This window comes from Pseudochaenichthys georgianus, chromosome 9 (genome assembly GCF_902827115.2).
Source record: "Pseudochaenichthys georgianus chromosome 9, fPseGeo1.2, whole genome shotgun sequence".
Classification (NCBI taxonomy): Eukaryota; Metazoa; Chordata; class Actinopteri; order Perciformes; family Channichthyidae; genus Pseudochaenichthys; species Pseudochaenichthys georgianus.
The window spans coordinates 2,685,751-2,701,827 of record NC_047511.1 but is presented as its reverse complement, the minus strand read 5'-3'; the positions used below and the strand labels follow the sequence as shown (position 1 = coordinate 2,701,827).

Below are 16,077 nucleotides of genomic sequence, written 5' to 3'. Positions count from 1 at the left end.
GTTATTGCCTCTCCCTCCCCTTAACAGTCAATACGACAGGCAGGCCCAACAGGGGCAAAACGGTCAGCAAAGTCAATTTAACAGAAGATAGAGGTGCCATCATGAAGAAATAGGGTCAGATTCACAGCATTTCCCCATTCAAGCAGCAACAATTCGCCTTTCCAATAACCCGCGTGAAGATCCGATTATGCCCGTTGATTTCAGTGGTAAGGCGGTAGACATTTTGATTGACAGCGGAGCAACATTATCAGCAGTGCGCACGAAGGAAAAAGTGTGTGAAGCAACCAATCATTTTGTTACAACAATGGGAGTTTCTGGCATTCCTATGTCCGAGCCCGTTTCAGAGCGCACTAATATTTCAATCGAAGGATCACATGTCCAACACTCTTTCATTATTTCAGATGGAAGTCCTATTAATCTAATGGGCAGAGATTTGCTTTGTAAATTACAAGCAACAATACATTGCACTCCAGACGGATTGTTTTTGACTATTGCTGACAGCAAAGTCTATCAAGCTGTCCAATTCATTCAATCATCTCAGGACAACCTTTATTGTTGGTCATTTCCAGATTTCAACATGATTTCTCTTTTCTCAACAACAGGAATTCAGAAAATTGCTAGCATTTCCCCTGTGTGTGCTTCCTTAATGCCCCTTATGTGGCCTGTATTGAATTGTCACTGCACAGCTGCTTTTAACCCGTCAGATGACTATGCGCTATCAGTAAGAGGTTTTTGCAACAGCTCAGATCAGTTGGAATGTGAACTGTTTCTATTTTTAGGACCCCAGGGGTGCGCATTGCCTGTTAGGCTCACACCCACACAGCAGGCTCTTTGTGCTGCAGACACGATCCCTCACCTCACACTAGCGGTCACTTCAGGAAGTGAACCTGAGGAAGTGGGGGCCATGGCAGCCCACTGCCATGCTCTGCTGAAGGCTGCAACAGCTCCTCTAACACACACACACATAATCTAATTAACCTCGGAGAAGAACATTACATGCTGCATCTCTCTGAGCAACTTTCTCTCCCTCAATGCACATTTCTTCATTTACAGCCACCTGCACTCACACAATATGGACCCCCTTCAGATTTTTCTGAGGTTCCGGCCACATTATGGGCTAAACACAAGAATCATGTGGGGTTTGTTTGTTCAGCCCCTCCACACAGAGTCACACTTAAAGCCAATGCCAGATTGCCAGCTATCAGGCAGTACAATTTACCCCATAGAGCCATTTTGGGAATTGAAGGAGTCATCCAATCTCTGCTCGATCAAGGCGTATTAATCTATACGTCCAGCCCGTGTAATACTCCGATTCTGCCCATACCTAAACACAATCGCCCTGATGAGTGGCGTTTTGTCCAAGATTTGCAAGCTATTAACGCTATTGTCATTCCGACAGCTCCTATAGTGCCTGACACTAATTAAATTATTGCATTACCGCCAGATTCAAAATGTTACACAGTAATTGATTTGTGTTCAGCATTTTTCTCTGTTCCTCTGCATCCAGACAGCCAGTATCCGTTTGCATTTACTTTTAAAGGTAAACAAAGCACATACACGCGCCTCCCACAGGGGTATGTTGAATCGCCTACTGTGTACGCAGCAGCGGTTAAGAGAGATCTGGACACTTTGGTCCTTACAGGAGGTAGTACCTTGCTTCAGTACGCAGATGACCTGTTGTTAGCTTCTCCCAACATGGACGCATGTCGCATCGACTCCATTCTGCTCATGAAAAGACTTTCTGAATGCGGACACAGAGCATCCCTGGCTAAGTTGCAGTACTGCCAGACTGAGGTCACATACCTGGGTCACATTCTGAGGGATGGACACCGACTCCTCTCGCCAGCAAGGATTTGCCTTTTGAACAAAGTGGCACCACCCCGCACAAAGAAAGACATGCTGTCTTTTTTGGGCATGGCTAACTATTGCAGACACTGGATATACGAGTACGCTGCTATGGACTCTGTCCTGCGTGCTGCCACTCTGCAGGCTGCTCCTAACATTGTTCAATGGTCTGAGGTCATGCACACAGCTTTTCAGGACTTAAAGCGAGCCCTGACATCAGCTCCTGCCCTGGGGCTCCCTGATTACCATCAGCCGTTTCACCTGCACGTCCATGAGAAGGGGGGCTTTGCAACGGGCATCTTGGTACAGAAGCATGGCTCTAATTTCCGGCCTGTTGCATACTACTCATCTCGACTCTCCCCTGTGGTGCTCGGTATGCCTTCATGCTTGCGGGCAGTGGCCGCAGTTGCAATTGTTATCAAACAATCCTCTCCTATTGTACTGGCCAGTGACTGTGTAGTACATGTCCCACATGCAGTTTTGCATATTCTGAACACCTCTGCTACTCAGCATATGACAGCAGCAAGGCGATCTGGTTATGAAGCAATAATTCTTTCAAGCCCACACATCACACTTAAACGCTCCCCCCCCCTCTAAACCCAGCTACGCTGGTGCCAATTCCAGATTTTGAAATAACACATGACTGCGTCACAACGATTGACATGTCTTCTTCCCCCAGAACTGATATGTTGCAAACTCCTATCCCTAATTCAGATATGATTCTATACACAGACGGGTCTGCGAGCAGGCCGTCTGACACAGTACACTTAGCAGGCTATGCTGTTGTAAACGACTGGGAAGTTTTAGAAAGCCGGGCCTTGCCAAATGGCACGTCGGCTCAGGCTGCAGAGTTGTATGCTCTGCTGAGGGCGTGTATTTTGGCTAAAGATAGAGTTGCAACCATTTTCACAGACTCCAGGTATGCATTTGGTGTGTGCCATGATTTTGGTGTCTTGTGGAAAATGCGCGGTTTCTTAACATCGGCCGGTAAGCCTATTCAACATCATGCGTTAGTAGCTGAGCTATTAGACGCTATCATGCTCCCTGCACAGCTAGCAGTAGTTAAGTGTGCTGCTCACACAAATTCTGATGATCCTATTTCGCGTGGAAATGCGTTAGCCGACACCGCGGCTAAACAAGCAGCAGTTTCCTGCTCTTCTATGGTGCTCCAATGCCCCTCAACACAATCCGCAGAGCCCATTTGGTTGCCTTCCTTTAATGATGTCGCGGACATGCAAGCCCGCGCTGATGTTAGGGAGAAAGATGTATGGCTAAGACGAGGTTGTACACTTGACGCTGAGTCCAGCTTGTGGCTCCACCCAGACGGACGGATGGTCTGTCCACGTTCGTTCCTCCATGTTTTGGCACATGGCAAATCACATGTAGGAAAAGTAGGGATGAATGGGATTATAAAGTCCCAATGGTTTGCTCCAGGCATTACACTAGCTACACAGACCCTTGTAGATAGATGCATGACATGCCAGCAGACAAGAAGAAGAAGTGGTCAAATTCAGCATGACCACTTACCGCCCCCCTCGGGGCCCTTTGTAAATATGCAAATTGACTTTTCACATATGCCACCATGCCAAGGATTCAAATATCTTTTGGTAATAGTGTGCCAGTTCTCCAAATGGGTAGAGGCCTACCCTACCAGAAAAGAAGACGCTAGAACAGTTGTAAAGTGTCTTCTCAAAGATGTTATTGTTATGTTTTGCATGGGGATTTTGTTGTTTTTGTGTTTAACTTGTTGTGTGCTCCTTTTACCCCTCACTATGGCCCTCACTACTCTGTCTTTCTGTCTCTGCAGGGCTGGTGTGTGACAGGGGGGCGTGGCTGGTTACTCCTGGCTGCAGATGAGGCACACCTGTCCCCACTCACTTGATTACCTGCTCTTTAAGAGCCTGGCCCTCACCTCACTTCTCTGCCAGAGTATTGTTCATGCTGTCCCGTGGTCCGGAGTGCCTTTCTGCAGCCTGGAGTCTGTTGTAGTTGGTTAAGGAGTTCTTTTTGAGTTTTGGTCGGAAACGTTTTCCCGCAGCTTTGTTTTTGGTTTACTACGGCCAGCCAAGCTCCCTGTCGTCAGTACCTGCCTTGGATTACCTTGTCTATTAAACTTTTTGAAACTTTATTTTTGTCAGTCTCTGCTTTGGGGTCCCAGTAGTATCTAAACGTCACAGAATACTCTGGCCTAGAGATATTGTACAGTTTACTAGACGGAAAGGCGGTGCCAGGGAGCAAATCTATAGCACAATCGTAGGGCCGGTGAGGCGGCAAGGATAGGGCGTGGTCCTTGCTGAAAACCTCCTTGACACTGTGATATTCAGGGGGTACAGAGGTGAGATCAATGGGTTTGAGGGGGTCTGGTGCTCTAGTAACTGTGGGGGGTACAGCAGAGTGTAAGCAATGAGAGTGACAGAATAAACTCCAGTTAATGATAGACGAGTTGGCCCAATCTATGTGGGGTTTATGGAGCTTCAACCACGGAAAACCTAAAACAAGTGGCGACATGGGTGAGGGGATAAGGTACAGGGAGATTATCTCGTGATGGTTGCCAGAGATCTTGAGGGAAACTGGAGCAGTACGGTGAGTAACTTGGGCTAGGAGTCTCCCATCTAAGGCAAACACATCCTTAGGTTCTGGAAGAGGCTCAAAAGGAAGTTTAGACTGCATCACAAAGTCAGAGTCAATGAAATTGTCATCCGCACCAGAATCAATCAAGACCTGCAGCGGAACAGAGTTCTGAGACCAGGTAATTGTACCTTTGACTGGGATGCGGTTGGAGGAGGCTGAGTTGATAGAAGTGTGGCTCATCAGTGCTCCCCCTGTCGCTGATGAGCCATGTCTTTTGGCAGAGGGGGACAACCGGCGCTGACGTGACCAGCCTGGCCACAGTAGAAGCAGAGTCTCCGACGAAGACGGCGTTGACGTTCTGATGGAGTAAGCGTCATCCTTCCCAGCTGCATGGGCTCCTCCATAAAGAAGGGAGAGACCTGGGTATCTGGAGAAGGTCTGGGAGGCCCGGAGTCAGGAGGATGGCGAGAAGGTCCAGAGAATGCCGGCCGACGAGGAAACTTGGACGGAGGGGGAAAGGAGGTGGAGCTATGTTTTCCTGATCTCTCCCTACGCCTCTCGCGGAGGCGGTTATCTAGTCGTATCGCTAGAGAAATCAACTCCTCTAAGGAGGAGGTTTCATCCCTAACAGCTAGTTCATCATTTAACTCATCATTAAGCCCCTTATAAAAAATTCCCAGCAAAGCCATGTCATCCCAACCGCTCTCAGCTGCAAGAATGCGGAAATCAATAGCAAAATCAGCAACAGAGCCTGAACCCTGGTGGAGTGAAAGCAGTCTTTTACCAGCCTCCTTCCCCCTCACTGGATGATCAAACACTCTACGCATCTCTGCAGTAAAAGACGACAGAGACTGACTAATAGGCGAGTTGCTGTTAGATATGGCAAGGGCCCATGCTGCTGCTTTATCACTCAGTAGGCTCATAATGAAAGCAACCCTAGTTCTATCAGTGGAATAAGTGAAAGGCTGTTGCTCAAACACAAGACTACACTGGTGTAAGAACTGACTACAAGACCCTAAATCTCCTGAATACCTGACGGGTGTGGGGATAAAGGGCTAACGAGGATTGCAGGGCTGTCGTTCTGGATCAGCTTGAGGTGGAGGAGCAGGGTCTGTAGCTGGAGCATCGGCAGTCGGCGGGAGTGTGGAGAGATGTGCTGCAACCTGTTCCATACGGCCTCCGATATTGGTCACACCGGCGGTTAAATCCTGAATCGCTTCCATAACTCTCTGCAGAGCTCTGTCATGTTGCCCTATCATTACCCCTTGAGCAGCAAGCGCTTCCCTGAGTCTCTCATTCTCTGCGGGGTCCATATTGGCCCTTCAAGAATGGAGGCACTGGCTGGAGGGAGCCAACCATCCTTTTATAGTATGGACGGACCATAAGAATTTGTCTTACCTTCGCTCTGCACGCAGGCTCAACTCACGCCAGGCTCGGTGGGCTCTCTTCCTGGGACGGTTCAACTTCACCTTGACCTACCGGCCTGGCTCCAGGAATGTGAAGGCCGACGCCTTGTCCCGGCAGTTCGCTTCCCCAGTGGAGGACTCAAGGGATGCAACCATTCTGCCATCTTCCTGTGTCGTGGGAGCAGCTAGATGGGAGATTGAAAGGGTGGTCCAGGAGGCCCAGGAGGACCATCCAGCGGCTCAGGATTGTCCACCAGACCGGCTGTTCGTTTCCCCCGATGTTAGATCTCCAGTGCTCCAGTGGGGACACACGTCCAAAGTTGCCTGCCATGCAGGTTTTCATCGGACCCTGGCTCTAATTCGACAACGCTTCTGGTGGCCCACTATGTCCGCAGACACGAAGGAGTATGTCTCAGCTTGTTCCGTCTGTGCCCGCAGCAAGGCCTCACATCAGGCCCCCGCTGGCCTTCTTCGCCCACTTCCCATTCCCCACCGGCCCTGGTCCCACATTGCGGTGGATTTTGTGACTGGTCTCCCACCATCAGACGGGAACGACACTATTCTGACCATCGTTGACCGTTTCTCTAAGGCTGTGCACTTTGTCCCCCTGCCTAAACTACCTTCTGCCCTCGAGACTGCCACTCTTCTCACCCAGCATGTTTTTAGGCTGCATGGTATCCCTCAGGATATTGTTTCAGACAGGGGTCCGCAGTTTTCCTCCCAAGTTTGGAAGGCCTTTTGTCGGGCATTGGGGGCGTCGGCCAGTTTGTCCTCTGTGTACCATCCCCAAACCAATGGCCAGACGGAGCGGGCAAATCAGGACCTGGGAACGGCTCTTCGTTGTGTTGCCTCTCGAAACCCAGCCTCATGGTCTCTTCATCTGCCATGGGTTGAGTACGCCCACAACTCCCTGGTGTGCTCTGCCACAGGTATGTCACCCTTTATGGCTTCCAACGGCTTCCAACCTCCCCTTTTCCCGGTTCAAGAGAGAGAGGTGGCAGTTCCCTCAGTACAGGGGCATCTTCGGCGAGCCCGCAGAGTCTGGCGTGAAGCCCGGGCAGCTCTTACCCGCACCTCCGCCCGGAACCAGAGGATGGCGGATCGTCATCGACGACCAGCTCCGGATTACCAACCGGGCCAGAAGGTTTGGCTTTCCTCCCGTGACATCCCTCTTCAAACGGATTCTCGGAAACTCACTCCCAGGTACATTGGACCTTATGAGATAGAACGGGTCATCAATCCTAGTGTGGTTAGGCTTAAGTTGCCTCTTGCCTTAAAGGTGCACTCTACTTTTCATGTGTCACTCCTTAAGAGAGTTTCCTGCAGCCCTCTTTGCCCTCCAACCAAACCCCCTCCACCCCCCCGGCTCATCGACAACCACCCGGCCTTCACTGTACGGAGGTTGCTGAAGGTTCGAAGGTGGGGCCGTGGATACCAGTATTTAGTGGATTGGGTGGGGTATGAGCCAGAGGAGCGACAATGGGTTTCTCGCTCGCTGATTTTGGACCCAAAACTCTTGAGAGACTTTTATGTCCGTTTCCCGGATAGTCCTAGTAGGCCGCCAGGAGGCGTCCTTTGAGGGGGGGGTACTGTTATGTTTTGCATGGGGATTTTGTTGTTTTTGTGTTTAACTTGTTGTGTGCTCCTTTTACTCCTCACTACTCTGTCTTTCTGTCTCTGCAGGGCTGGTGTGTGACAGGGGGGCGTGGCTGGTTACTCCTGGCTGCAGATGAGGCACACCTGTCCCCACTCACTTGATTACCTGCTCTTTAAGAGCCTGGCCCTCACCTCACTTCTCTGCTAGAGTATTGTTCATGCTGTCCCGCGGTCCGGAGTGCCTTTCTGCAGCCTGGAGTCTGTTGTAGTTGGTTAAGGAGTTCTTTTTGAGTTTTGGTCGGAAACGTTTTCCCGCAGCTTTGTTTTTGGTTTACTACGGCCAGCCAAGCTCCCTGTCGTCAGTACCTGCCTTGGATTACCTTGTCTATTAAACTTTTTGAAACTTTATTATATCCCAGTAGTATCTAAACGTCACAGTTATTCCTAAATTTGGTGTGCCCACAGGAATTAACAGTGACAGAGGTCCAGCATTCATTTCTAAGATAACCCAGAGTCTAGCTACAGTGTTAGGGTTCAAATGGCAATTGCATGTTCCCTATCACCCACAGAGCTCAGGCCAGGTTGAGAGAATGAACTTGACTATAAAGGAGAAACTCACTAAAACAATGTTGACCACAGGACTAAAATGGGTAGACGCACTGCCGCTAGTTCTGTGCTCCATCAGAAGCTCACCAAATGCAACGACAGGGCTTAGCCCACACGAAGTATTGATGGGAAGGGTAATGTTCGCAGGATCTAGCCCCCCAGTAACACCCCACAAACTCACTCTTTTGTGGACAGATGATTACATGACTAACTATGTCAAATATCTAACTGACATGTTGAGAAAGTTTCACAGGCAGGTGGCTGACAGGCTCCCCCAGCCGGGAGAGGAGCCCACCCACCCCTTTCAGATTGGTGATAATGTACTAATCAAATCTCTTGAAAAAGATGCTCTGTCTCCCAGGTGGAAAGGTCCTTTCCAGGTGTTAATAGTGACCAGAACAGCCCTGAGAGTACAAGGGAGACCGGAGTGGATTCACGCTACAAGATGTCGTCTCTCTCCTCTACCGGATGCTGGCGTGTGAAGACAGTCATCATCATCGTCATGCTGGGTCTTCTGTACCTGGCCAAGGACGCCCTGCTAGATGAAGCTGTGGAAATCCCAACGACAGGTGGCGAGGGATCTCGCCCGTCTGAGGAAGAAAATAAGGTGCTCTTATCTACGAGCGCAGACGACTTGACCACTCAGGGCCCAGACCCTGAGGGCAAAACGACACCAATGGGCAAATCAGTGCCTAGCGACAAGGACAGGTTGAATCCAATCACCACACAGACATTCAGTATGGTGCGAGAGACACAAAGAGAGAGAAAAGGAGGGATAATCAGGAGGATTGTCTCCCTCCCTGATCATAAATCAGAGACTGTTTCTTTTAACTGTCCAGCTTTAATATGTGATCCATCTAACTGTATTATTATATTTTATGTGTCCTTAGTTCACTCAACGTGGGAGATATATCCAAGGGACCAGTACCGAGCCGACGGTGTCGCATCAAGGGGGGTGAGAATAGCACTCGACACCATTGAAGACATGCCCCCAGAACTGTGGTGTAGCACTGTAGAACAGTTTAAGACACTGATAAGGGATAAATCAACATGTAGAGTGAGGAAACCAGATTACCAGGTTCCCAATCCAGGTGCTACTGCATGCAAAATGTCTGGACCAGATAGAAAATCAAATGTTCTATCCACTCCACTTAAACACTCAGGAGGTGATGTAGATTTTTCAAAAAAGGCCTTAATCACTCCTTTTAAACGAACTAAAACTAATTCTGAAGTAAGTTTAATGTTAGACTACGCACATAAACGCAATATTACCAACTGTTGGCTGTGCCAAAATATGCCAGAATCTATGCATTCTCCCATGTTTAGCCCAATTCCTTTTACAAAAGCGGACTATAAATTAGTCAGCTGGAATGACATTGAGTCCAGAATTAGCGATGAGGCTGAGGACTGCTACACTCCTTCATATCCAACAGACTCTGATAAACCGTTACAGTACGAGGGTCTGGTCTCTCTCATTGTTGAGACAGTAAATACAAATTACCTGCTTGACGGTTTCAAACGATTGATGTTTTTAAAACTAATATATGTGAAGAAATACGTTAACCTAGCTTTTGAATACAGATTCCAGTTAGCTCTGGTACAAACAAATTGTTCGGTTAATTCCACAAGTCCAACATGCACAAAACAACCACACATGGCATCTTTGTTAGCTGAAGCTTTAGTGACAGTGGTGCCCTGGTTTGGCTCCAGAACAGTGGACTCCGTTGAGGTTAAAATACATGATTGTACGCAACCAATACCCCTAGGCAATCCCCCTACACGTGACTGTTCAATATATGTTCCCCCAATTGTAGTACATGAATGGAAGAATGTGTCCATCTGTTTCCAGAATGAAGCAGGATCTCACACCTCTCCAGATGTGGGACACAGCGACTGTAATACCATAGTGAGGGTAAAATTAGCCAGAATTCCCCTCCCACAGAGAGTTTACTTAGTTTGTGGCGACCGAGCTTATGGCTGCGTGCCGTATGACGTTTTTTATGGCACCTGTTATCTAGCCTACCTAATTCCTTTAATCCGTAAAGTAGGGGCAAATGAGATTGCAGCGATACTTCCTTCTCTACACAGGAACAGCAGGTCCATTACAAAAGGACAACAGATAGCGAGCCTATTTGTGCCTTGGTACGGCATTTATGTTAGTCAGCAGGAAATCATGGCATTATCCAAAGTAAGGCAAGGCAAGGCAAGGCAAGGCAAGTTTATTTATAGAGCACTTTTCAATGCAAGGCAATTCAAAGTGTTTTCCAAAAAAAAAATGAAAGACATTAAGCATTAAAAAAGAAAAGCTAATCAAATAAACATTAAGGAAAAATACATGGATAAAAGTTACAGTGCAGTCTAAAATATAAATAGTTCAATTAAACATTACAAGAAAAAGTACATGGATAAAAGTTACAGTGCAGTTTAAGATATGAATAGTTCAATTAAAAGCAGCGACAAAAAGAAAAGTCTTCAGCCTGGATTTAAAAGTAGTAAGAGTTGCAGCGGACCTGCAGGTTTCTGGGAGTTTGTTCCAGATATTTGGAGCATAATAACTGAACGCTGCTTTACCATGTTTAGTTCTGACTCTGGGGACAGAAAGCTGACCAGTCCCTGAAGACCTGAGAGATCTGGATGGTACATAGTTTAGCAGGAGGTCAGTAATATATTTTGGGCCTAAACCATTCAGTGCTTTATAAACCAGCAGCAATATTTTATAATCTATTCTTTGATACATAGGAAGCCAGTGTAAAGACTTCAGAACAGGAGTGATGTGATCCACTTTCTTAGTGTTAGTGAGGACTCGAGCAGCGGCGTTCTGAATCAGCTGCAGCTTTCTAATAGATTTTTTAGTGAGACCTGTGAAGACACCATTGCAGTAGTCGAGTCTACTGAAGATAAAAGCATGGACAAGTTTTTCCAAATCCTGCTGTGACATTAGTCTTTTAATCCTAGATATGTTCTTTAGGTGATAGTAGGCTGATTTAGTAACTGTTTTAATGTGACTGTTGAAACTCAGGTCAGAGTCCATGACTACACCTAGATTTCTGGCTTTATCTGTTGGTTTGAACATTGCAGACTGAAGCTCAGCGCTAACTTTTAAACGTTCTGCCTTGGCTCCAAAAACCATTACCTCAGTTTTATCTTTGTTTAATTGGAGAAAGTTCTGACACATCCAGTCATTGATTTGTTCAATGCACTTACTCAGTGTTTGAATTGGAGCATAGTCTCCTGGTGAAATTGTTACGTACATTTGTGTGTCATCTGCATAGCTATGGTAACTTATTTTGTTGTTCTTCATTATCTGAGCCAGTGGTAGCATGTAGATGTTAAAGAGAAGAGGCCCCAATATGGAGCCTTGAGGAACCCCACATGTCATATTTGTCAACTGAGATGTGTATTTACCTATAGAAACAAAGTTGTTTCTATCCTTTAAGTAGGATTTAAACCAATTTAGAACTGTTTCCGAAAGTCCCACCCAGTTTTCCAGTCGGTCCAGTAATATGCTGTGGTCAACAGTGTCAAACGCAGCACTGAGATCTAATAATACTAACACTGAAGTTCTGCCACTGTCTGTGTTTAAGTGGATGTCGTTAAAGACCTTCACAAGAGCAGTCTCAGTGCTGTGGTTTGGACGAAAGCCTGACTGGAACACATCGAAACAACTATTTAAATGCAAGAAATTACTCAACTGTTGAACTTTTTCAATGATTTTACCTAGAAATATGATATTGATATGGGCCTGTAATTGTTCATTACTGAAGCATCTAGATTATTCTTTTTTAAGAGCGGTTTAATGACTGCAGTTTTCAGGGCCTGTGGAAAAATACCTGAGTGAAGAGATTTGTTTACTATATGAAGTAGTTCTGAGGCCATGCAAGGCAAAAGATATTTGAAAAATCCTGTTGGAATAATATAAAGGCAGCAGGAGGAGGATTTCAGAAGTTGTATAATGTCCTCTAGGTTTTTATCATTAATCTTGTTACGGCCTATAGGATTTTGGACCCCAAAGCAAAAGACTGGAGAGAGATGGTCGATAAACAAAAAGCTTTATTCAAGCAGAGAACAAAAAATACGGCAGTGGAGTCAGGAAGTTGGCTGGCAAAAATCCAAACAATAATCCAAACAACGAGGAGAGCAGCGAGACACACCGGAGGGTCGAAACACAGAGGAATTATCTGGCAGGGAAGTGGCATGAGGACCGGGCTTTTATCTCTACAGGTAAAGAGGTGAGTGGAAACAGGTGTGCCTCGTCTGCTACTGGGAGGAGCCAGCCAACTCCCTGTCACACACCAGCCCTGCAGAGGAACACAGAGAAGAGAGGGGTGAGACAGGAAATAGCACACAAAAGCACACAACAAAAATACAACTAAACAGAATCATAACAAATCTGATGGAATTGTGTCATGATGTCTGAATTGATGTTAAGTGGACACAGAGACAACACATTTGCTGTTCCTGATGCAGAGGCACTGACTGCTTGTCTGATTTTCTGAATTTTGTCAGTGAAAAAGGAGGCAAAATCATTGCAGGCCCTGGTGGATAGAAATTCAGAGGCTACTGACACTGGGGGGTTAGTTAGTCTGTCTACGGTAGCAAACAAGGCACGTGCGTTGTTTTTGTTTTTGGTAATGATGTCAGAGAAGAAAGACTGTCGTGCATTTTTCAATTCCAAATTATAAAGGCCAAGTCTCTCTTTATAAATTTCAAAGTGAACCTGGAGATTTGTTTTTCGCCACCTGCGTTCAGCTTTTCGACATTCTCTTTTTTCTGTTTTAACGGTCATGGCCTTTCTCCATGGAGATATTTTCTTCCCAGTCACTTCCTTTACCTTAATTGGAGCAATGGCATCTATAACATTTTTAATTTTTGAATTAAAATGATCTACTAGCTCATTTACTGAGGTGTTAGCAGGGGCAAGTGTGGAAGAAAAATTCTGAGTAAACATTTCCCTAGTATTTTCAGTTAAACATCGCTTTGTGGTTACCTCTTTTTGAACACTTGTGTGAACAGAAATAGAGCTCTCAAAGAAAACACAGGAATGGTCAGACAGTGCAACATCAGTCACCACAACCTTAGAGATATTCAGACCCTTTGAGATAACTAAGTCCAGAGTTTGCCCCTTATTGTGCGTGGGCTCTGTCACATGCTGAGTTAGTCCATAGCTATCAAGAACACAAAACAGTTATTTAGCCCCTCTGTCCTGGGAGTTGTCAACATGGATGTTAAAATCACCAACAATGACTAGACGGTCAAAGTCAATACACACTATAGACAGCAGTTCAGTAAGGTCATCAAAAAAGTAGTGGGAAATCATCTAAATGTATCTAACACAGCAATGTTAGCTGAACATAAAGAATTGCAGGAAGTTAGGACAGTAGCACTACAGAATCGCATGGCGCTGGACCTCCTCTTAGCTGCCCAGGGGGGCACATGTAAAGTAATTGGAGCTGAGTGCTGTTCCTTTGTCTCTGATGCCACACCGGAAGTTATGGATATGATTTATGATACGGCTAACGGGATAAAAGAATTGCATGAAACTCATGGGTTTACATTTGGGGATTTAAGTGGAACCCTTGGATCCTGGGGAGCGGGGTTGGTTAAATTTGTTGTTACTGTTGCAGTGTTTATCTTGGTTGTGCTAATCCTAGTGATTTGTTTGATCACTGTAGTTAAATTAGCCATACGCAGGGTTGCCAAGACTGCCCTCCAGGCCCCACAGAGGCTAGTGGGGTATTCAACTGTAAATGACACAATGTTGATGTACGACGCGGACCTCCCAGACCCATGGGTCTCCATCGCAGTTCCTGTACCATGGGTACCCCCTTTCGATTGATAAATTGATTAAAGTTGACACTCAGAATAAAGAATAGATGTTTTGATTTCCCTTGAATAAAGAACAGATGTTTTTGATTTTTCCTTCCTCAGGTTGTTACAATAAAATGTCTGACTTTTCCTTTTCAGATTTTGAACAAATGTAATTGAATAAAATGTATGTAGTAAAGTGCCTTACTCTTGAATAAGTGTATTGAAGTAAACGTAAAGTAATGTTAAAGATTGAGGACACTGTACCTTTACAGATTACAGATTGATCGATTCATCACTGTGAATGTATACCTTAACTGTGAATCTTAACTGGATGCCTTATGATTCTGATTGTATACTTCAATTGGATTTCTTATAATCCTACATTCTAATTGTGTTTTAATAAGTAATTGCCTTGAAGTAAATCTTTAAGATGTAAACTGATTTTGAATTTGTGTTTGATGAATGAGATTAACTGAGTGATAAATGATCAAACACTGAAGAGAGATGATTTTTGTATTGTGGTTGTCTGTATCAACCATTGTGATTGACTGTTTCAATCTTATTCAGCTTTTGATGTAATTAATGTAATGGGAACCCACACAACTCTGAGGACGTTTTATTTGATTTAAGTAGTGACTGAAATATTCTTAGACTAATGTTAATTGGTTATCAATACATTGATAAAAGGGAGGATCTGTGAAGGAAATATTTTAATGAGATCTGTGCAGGGGAGAATTTTAGTGTTTTCCTATGTGTCCCGTTTGTAATTTAAACAGGGCACAGGTCAAGAGGCCTGTGGGGGAAGTGTGGCCAATGCGCAGATGGCTTTAACAGACCAGTCCTTTGTCTCTAACATGTCTGGTATCGATTAAGATGGAAAGCGCGCAAATATAGGCCACTCCTATATTCTCTGTGTAGATTTGCGCTGTGCTTCTGTATATTCCTCAGTGTTGACTGGATCTCTATATGATGAAAGTTGTGTGGATATCTTGTGAACGCTCCCGGCCGTGACTCTCAATAAACTTCAGTGGATGATTTAAGCAGATTTCAGTCTTCCATTCTTTCATCACGTTGCTGATCAGAAGTTTCTTTCACAATTATAACAGTTTTCTTTCCTTTTTTCTCTTCTCTTAACTGAATAGTCCTGTCTTTAAGTATAACCCAATGTAAAGTCCTTTTCCTGCACCATTTTAAGGCTTCAAAACAGGCATTTTTACTGTATGTGTTTGGATAAATTACACAATCAATGGCCTTCATTCATAAACTCTGAATCTTGTGGTGCTTGAAAAAATACACACTGGCTAAGCCGGCCAGGTTATATATATATATATATATATATATATATATATATATATATATATACACACATGCCTTTTTTGCAATATTTATTAAAATGTCACTAGTTATTTAAACAAAGCCATTGAAGCCCATGGAGAATGTATCCTTCCACAAATCTGTCACGTGTTTTCAAATTCAAGTTAAGGCACTATCTGTGTAAAACATTACAAATACTCTTCATTTGCAGTATTTTAAAAGTGTTCAGAAAGACTGCATCAATCATATGCTATATATATCTATATATATATCTATATAGATATATATATATATATATAGATATATATATAATATCAATATTGTTATTAACTTCATCCATCCATCCATCCATCTTCTCCCGCTTATCCGTGGTCGGGTCGCGGGGGTAGCAGTTCCAGCAGAGAGCCCCAAACTTTCTTTTCCCTGGCGACATCAACCAGCTCTGACTGGGGGATCCCAAGGCGCTCCCAGGCCAGCGAAGAGATATAATCCCTCCACCTGGTCCTAGGTCTACCCCTTGGTCTCTTCCCAGCTGGACGTGCCTGGAACACCTCCCTAGGGAGGCGCCCAGGTGGCATCCTAACTAGGTGCCCGAACCACCTCAACTGGCTTCTTTCGACGCGAAGGAGGAGCGGCTCAACTCCGAGTCCCTCCCTGATGACCGAACTTCTCACCTTATCCCTAAGGGAGACACCAGCCACCCGGCGGAGGAAACCCATCTCGGCCACTTGTATCCGCGATCTCGTTCTTTCGGTCATGACCCATCCTTCATGACCATAGGTGAGGGTAGGAACGAAAATGGCCCGGTAGACAGAGAGCTTTGCCTTCTGGCTCAGCTCCCTTTTCGTCACAACGGTGCGGTAAAGCGACTGCAATACCGCTCCCGCTGCTCCGATTCTCCGGCCCATCTCACGCTCCATTGTTCCCTCAC

At 45.5% G+C, this 16,077-nt stretch overlaps 1 long non-coding RNA gene across 1 annotated transcript; it reads left to right on the top strand.

The window, feature by feature from the left end:
• The first annotated feature begins 6,612 nt into the window (after positions 1-6,612).
• LOC139434374 (uncharacterized) lies at positions 6,613-7,826 on the top strand. Its single transcript, XR_011643720.1, has 2 exons — positions 6,613-7,025; positions 7,506-7,826. It is a non-coding gene; the product is annotated as an uncharacterized lncRNA (long non-coding RNA).
• The last annotated feature ends 8,251 nt before the right edge of the window (positions 7,827-16,077 follow it).